At 45.9% G+C, this 7,305-nt stretch overlaps 1 pseudogene; it reads left to right on the forward strand.

The window, feature by feature from the left end:
• Nucleotides 1-5,166: 5,166 nt before the first annotated feature.
• On the forward strand, nt 5,167-5,627 carry LOC101646394 (annotated as a pseudogene).
• Nucleotides 5,628-7,305: the final 1,678 nt, after the last annotated feature.

Raw genomic sequence — 7,305 nt, forward strand, 5'->3', positions numbered from 1 at the left:
TGACAGAGTGCATATCCCTTGGATAGTGCCCTGCACACTGTCCATGGATTTCTGTCACCACATGACAGAGGAGCTCCTAACCTTGTTTCTTCCAGAGGCCGGGAGGGGGTGGGGGGGTCCCTTCTAAAACCAAACCAAGCCTGCTGTCATCACAGCAATTCCCATTCATAGCAAGCCCCTGCTTCGCTCCATAAGGTGTGTTTGGCTGGAATCTTTGCAGGTGCAGATGGCCTGGCTTTCCCACCTCAGCCCCCACTTAGAAGAGGCTCCATAAGGTGTGTTTGGCTGGAATCTTTGCAGGTGCAGATGGCCTGGCTTTCCCACCTCAGCCCCCACTTAGAAGAGGTTCGCACTGTCAACCTAGCTAGCAGTTGGGTGCGACTGCTTGCCCTTCCCAGGCTCCTGAAGTTCTTCTACATGCGGGAAAGCTGCCCAGACAAAACTCAAGCCTCGGTTTAGAATCCAATTATTTCAATGGACCATGGCATCCTGTGCGACAAAAGCAGGACTTTCTTGAAAAGAAGACCTTGCTGATATTTCGAAAAATGCACATACAGGTATTTTATGCGCAGTGATTTTAAGTCTAGGGGCATGTTAAGCTCTGAACCCCCCACACGTTCAAGGAAAGCCAACTGAAAGTGAAAATCACTGAGTTTACCCCTATTTCTAACATTGATTTTAGCCTTCCAATTTTTCTTTTCTTTTTTTAAATCATTTTATTAGGGGCTCATACAACTCTTATCACAATCCATACATACATCAATTGTGTAAAGCACATTTGTACATTCATTGCCCTCATCATTCTCAAAACAGTTCCTCTCCACGTAAGCCCTCGGCATTAGGTCCTCATTTTCCCCTTCCCTCCCCACTCCCCCCTCCCTCATGAGCCCTTGATAATTTATAAATTGTTATTTTATCATATCTTGCCCTGTCTGACGTCTCCCTTCTGGGCTACTAGGTGTATGTGTCATCTCCATGAGGGATTTCCTAAGTCTGCACAGGAACCAGAACTTCATTACTCCAGAGGTATAGGCGCTATTTCTCAAACTGTGGTCTGCTGCACTATTATGTGTGAAGCAACGGTTATTAGACATTCATATGGCACAGATTTTCTATATTCAGTGGTGCTGATAGCAGAGCCAGATGTGAGCCACAGCAGAAAGACATGTTTGACAGCATTTGTCTAAATGCCAGAGGAAACTTGCAGCTGCCTGGTGCCAGGATAAGTCCCCCACAAAATACCTCTCGCACCAGGTCATTTTCTCCTGGGGGAAGCCAGCGCTCCTTTCTGTATGAAATCTAAATTCTCATATTAAAGAGCCCAGTTGCTTGCCCCTGTCTCAAACCTCTTCAACCGGCTCCCTGCCCAGGGATCAGTAGGACAGCCTCTTTTCTCTCTTCCTAGGTATTTTGCCGGAGTGGCTCCCCCTGCTATACATATCTTGCATCCCCCATACTCTGGCTCAAACCTCATTGTTTTCAAGAAGCTTTCTCTAACCAGCCCCCCTCTGAGCTGATCATTCTCTCTCTCATAGGGAAGTCCAACCCTGAGACATCGGTGATTCTGCCCTAGAAACTCTCGTCTTCAATGTGAATGACCCAAGTTCAATTCCTGGCCAATGTGCCTCCTGCGTGGTCACCACTCATTAGTCCGTGGGCACATGTGCTGTCGTGCTGGTCAGGTTTCAGAGGTCAAATTAGAAGAGGGGGCTAGCAATGTGCTTCTGCAATCAGCCAGTGGACTAGCTGCTCATCTCTGAAGTAGAGTATGGAGATGGTGCAGAACTGGCGAGCAGTTTGTTCCACTGTATATGACTGACCATGAGTTGGGGACCCAATGCTAGCAGCAACACTGAGTTACCAGAGTGGCCATAAGGACTATTGCCAGCACGAAGCATAACATGGCAGTGGTGTCTATCCTCCTCTCACTTCAGGGGGAGGAGATAAAATCACCACGATCAGCCCCAGTCGCCCAAGGCTGATTCCTAAGAGACTGAGATCAGCCATGCCTCCACCCACCCAGCTCTTCACCAATCCTGACACCAATCATCCCTCCTATAGCATGCTCTATTTCTTTGCTGGCATTAATAAATTCATTACAATGGCCACACCAAATTCATAGACAATGCCCAAGATTATCAGGTTTATTAGGGAAGTAACAGGGTTACGTAAAGTCACTATGGGTCGGGACTAACTTGACGGCACCTAACGGCCATAGCAAAGATTATAATTCCCTTTCAGAACAACTGAGGATGCAGTTGTTTCTTTCGGGACAATGGTTAACCCACGGTGAAGGTTGCAGTCTTTGCTCTTCATCAGAAATTGCTTGAAATCTTCTTTGTTCTCAGCAAGCAAAATTGTGTCATCTGCCTATCACAGGTTTTAATAAGACATCCTCCAACTCCATGCCACCGCCGTCTACCACTAGTCCAGGTTCTATTTGAATGACTGCCTCTTCGTCTATGTACAGCTTCCCCAAAGACAAATAAGAGTTCTGGAATTCCCGATGTTACCGATTTGTTACAATTCATAGATGAATTCCTTTGTACAGTGCATAAAACACAGGTTAACATCTTTCTGGTATTCTCTGCTTTCAGCCAAGGTTCACCAGTAATGATACCTCTCATTCCACACCTTTTTCTGAATCTGGTTAGAATTTCGGTCTACCTTCTGCTGCAACCATTCTCGAATTATCGGCAGCAAAAATTTACCTGTGCATATTTATGATACTGTTTGATAACTTCTGCATTCTATTGGATCACTTTTCTTTGGAATGGACACAAACATGGGTCTCTTCCAGGCCATTGACCAGAAAACTGCCTCCCATAATTCTTGGAATGAGTAAGTGAATGCTTCTAGCATTGCCGTTATCTGTTGAACCATCTTCCAGTACTATATCAGACAATGTTCGACTACTTAAAAGATTTTCACTTACTCATTTGTTTTAGAAGTGGATCATCAGGTCCTTCTTTCTAGTATGTCGTCATCTGAAATGTCCACCTGTCCACTCTGGGTGGTCCTGATGGTATTTGAAACATCAGTGGCGTATCTTCCTGCATCGTAACAACAAGCAAGCCGCCCCAGTACAATAATTAACAGAGGAGTAATGACAAGAATCTTAGAGGCATAATATGGAGTGGGGAAAAAAGTGGTAGAAGACTGCATATATTATGCTACTGTTTTTATAAAGCAAGCAAAATTAAATAGTGTGCTTAATTTAATTAATTATATTGTATTTAATTTAATGCATGTGTGCTAAATTATTTTTTTAATGAGAAGGTTATAACAACAAACTTCAGAAAGCTAGTTACTTCTATAGAAATGCATAGGATGGGGGAGGGGGAAGCCCACCAGTGAAGGCAGTGTTATTGAGGGCGAGGCAGGTCACAGGTGTTCCTCTTGGCATTGCCCTTCATCACATACCTGTATGACACGTGCATTCTTTCACATCTATCAACTACCACATAATAATAACAAAGGGAAAAGCAGGTAGCCAGAAACAAGACACAGAAACAAGATTCTTCTAGTTACTCACGATTCAGTCTGGGATCACAGACTGTGAGCATACAGTATCAGGGGTAGGTAAGTGGTAAGGTATTCCAGGACGATCATTGATTACATCGGCGAGGAAACTAAGGCCGAGAGGTCATAAGTCACTGTCCCATGATGGTGGCAGAGTCAGGAGCCAACCTAGGTCTTCTGTCTGCTCTTTGCCCCAGGCCGCAATCTCTGCTTGGTGAATAATAGAAAGAAAAGCCCAGTCCTCATCCTTGCTCCTCCAAAGCCCAGCACCAACCAATGAGCAAACAGTGCCGTTTCTGCCAAGTCCATGCTACCTCATGGCAACCCACGTGTGCAGAACTGAACTGCGCCCTAAGGGTCGCCAGGCTCTAACTCTTTGGAAGCAGATCACCACGTGAGGAGATCAGACCACCAAGAAATTAGTCATTGTATCCTTAAGTGTTTGCATCACAGAGTATGACAATTAGTGGACCCTCCAAATATGATTGCCAACTGAATGTTGTTGAATTGGCCACAAGGTATCGCCAAAGGGATAACAAATCATTGTCCTGGCTCAGTGGCCTCGATACAAAAAATGGTTCCCAGAATCAAGACGAGAACATATCACCCATGTCATTCCCGGACATTCCCAGAAAGTATGTGTGGGCGTGTGTGAGGGGACATCTGGGGGAAGGGGGGGCACGGTCCTCTGCAGGTGCCACAGGTGTAGTTCCCAGCTGGCCCCAGAAGGCCAGCCTCGCATGACTGACTTTTGAAGCTTCAGGTGTAGCATTCAGGGGAAAGGAGCCAAACCCTGTGAATGCGTCTTTGTTGTCTCCAAGCGAGTGGTTGCCAGGATCGGTGGTTTGGCTGTGCTCCGCGCAGTGGGAGCACTTTCTCTTCCACTGTAGCTACATAACAAGCTGGCATCTCCCGTGGCGGTTGCAAGTTCCTGGCAAGGACAGCGGTTTCCATCTTACTTCCCTGGCAGTGATACACGACGGTTCCCGGAACCTCAGGTTGTCTCCAACCCTGATGCTGTTTGGCAAAAGGCCCCTTGGGAATGATTACTCTTCCCCCTTTGGTTTTTCCAGGATTCCCATATCACAGGGGTGCTCACTAGTGGGAACTTGCAGCCTGGCTCCTCCGGCACCTGTGGGGAGGACCACTCAGCCAAGGCCCATGAAGGCTCGCTGAGGTGCGGAGCGGCTGGGGCTGGAGCTAGCTCAATGCGCCCTGCTGTGCAAGGCCGCCGTTAGGGGTGGCCAAGATTTTAGCTCAGCGTTTCTGGAGTCCCAGTCTCTGAGGACATTATGTTGATTGACCCAGAATCCCGAGGAACATTATCTGTCTCTCACTTTATGCACGTCTTCTTTGACATCCTTCAAAACAATGCTTTCTTGTTCCTTTCCTTCATCAAGTCTTACACGTTTCTCAAGAATGATATTCCGAAGTATGTTCTATTTGGGGTGATCCAGGACAATGAGCTGATGATAATCAGGGTCAGCTCCACTGACGTGACTGGTGGCTGGCAGTTCCAGCGAAGACACAAGCCAAGATGGCCACCACTGATTAACCACTTCTTGACCATGACCTTTTTCCAGTTATAAAACAGGAGTGGTGGCCATTACTGCAAGAAAAGGTCCCAAAGCCTGAGCGGACAAGATGGGTGACTTCACCAAGAACCAGACCACGGAGTTTAAGAAGGAGGCCTCCCAGCTGTTTGACGGAACAGGTGATGACAAGATCCTGCACAGCCAGCGTGGGGACGTGCTGAGGGCCCTGGGCCAGAACCCCACCAATGCCGAGCTGCTCAAGGTCCTGGGGAACCCCAAGAGTGGTGAGATGAATGTGAAGGTGCTGGATTTTGAGCACTTCCTGCCTGTGCTGCAGACTGCGGGCAAGAGCAAGGACCCGGGCACCTACGAGGATGACCTTGAAGGCCTTTGTGTGTTTGACCAGGAAGGGAAGAACGGTACCGTCATGGGGGCTGAAATCGGCATGTCCTGGTCACATTGGGCAAGAACAGGACAGAGGAAGAAGTAGAGATGTCGGTGGCAGGGCACAAAGACAGCAATGGCTGTGTCAGCTATGAGGAGCTCGTCCGGATGGTGCTGACTGGCTGATGGCCCTTTCCGCACACCCAGAGCTCTGCCATCTCCCGTGTGAGACGTGTGTAGCCCCCAAAGGCCTCCTCGCTGTCACAGCACCTCTCCCATCTTATCTCTCTTGGGTACCACTTGCCAGCATCAGTCGCCAAATAAACTTGCTCTCTGTGTCCCCCACCAAAAAGACCAAAGGTAGTGGTAGAGAATTAGCTGATTACTTGTAATTTCTGGTTTTGTGGGTCTTTCAAAGATCAGTAAAGAGGGTGCTGCTCCCCCATTTAAAGAACACAAAGCAGCTGATTCCCCTGAAACTACCTTAATAGCTTCTGTTCATAATGATATAGAAAAGCCCCCTTATATTTTCCATTTACATGTCAAAAACCTTCACAAAGGTAACTTGTGCAGTGTTTCATTTTTTTCATAAATACCAGACACCAGGATGTCAAGGTGAACAAGCCCTGGATGTAGATTTCAAAGAGCAACGTCCCAGGTGTTAGGAGCTTACATTCCAGGCACTGTGCTAAGGTCTCCACATGAGGTAGCTCATATAATCCACAGAGCGTTAATATTATTTGTCCATTTTTACACAAAAGATAAATAAAAACTAAGTTTGACAAGTTTTAGTAAATAAGTTTTGGCCAAGGTTGCATAGCATCTAAGTGGCAGAGCTTGGACTAGAACTAAGTACATCAACAAACTTGAACTTTTCTGAATGAACAGTTTTCTAATTATCAAAGAATAAATAAAACTATAGCTGTGTGATCCTAGGGAGCCCTAGCAATGCTGTCAGGTAAGTGTTAGGCTGCCAGCCTCAAAGTGGGCAGTTCAAACCAACCAGGTGCTCCCTGAGAGACAGATGAGATTAGCTGCTCCTATGAATATTTAGAGCCTCAGAAACCCCAGATTACTAAGGAGATTGGATGGCATAGTGGGTTAAACATTAAGCTGTTAATCCAAGATCAGTGATTCTAACTCACCAGCCACTCGATGGCTGAAAGACAAGTCTGTCTATTTCTGCAAAGATTTAAAGGACTCAGAAACCCAAAGGGGCAGCTCTACTCTGCCCTTTCGGGTCTCTATGGGTCAAAATGGACTCTATGGCAGTATGTTTGGTTTGGGGAAAGTTTCATGATCAAAATCAACTCAGTGGCAGTGGGTTTAGTTTAGCTCTATGCATGAGCTTATGATATGATTCTATACATAGGAAATCACAAAGATGACTCAAAAAACTTTACCATCAGACAAAGATCATTGTAAGCTTGGTTATGGTGGATTGAACCATGGATTGAACATGATCTTTGGCCAGTTGACTTCGCCCTTGATCCAACCTGAATTTGTTCTAGGCCCAAATATTACTTGCTTGTTCCATGACAGAAATTTCTTCTATGGATTTAAAAATATTGACAGTGGTCTTTTCTTTCTTACTCTTTATTTTTATCTCTATATTATTACTATTTTCTTATTGCTGTTTTGTTTTTGTTTTTACTGTTTCCATTGGGTTTCCCAGTTTGTGAAGCACAGGAATGGATACATAGAGACAATAACTGATGCAATGGTTTATTGGGAACTGGTAGGTGTGGTGGGGGAGGGAAGAGGGAGCTTGGGGAGCAAACAATGAAAGCAGAAGGGGGGGGATCATTAGAACTGATTGTGATGATGTATATATAATTATTTGTAAAAGCAATTTAAGTATGGA

The sequence above is a fragment of the Echinops telfairi genome, unplaced genomic scaffold (assembly GCF_000313985.2).
Source record: "Echinops telfairi isolate 266 unplaced genomic scaffold, ASM31398v2 ScPeMD7_10;HRSCAF=50, whole genome shotgun sequence".
NCBI lineage: Eukaryota > Metazoa > Chordata > Mammalia > Afrosoricida > Tenrecidae > Echinops > Echinops telfairi.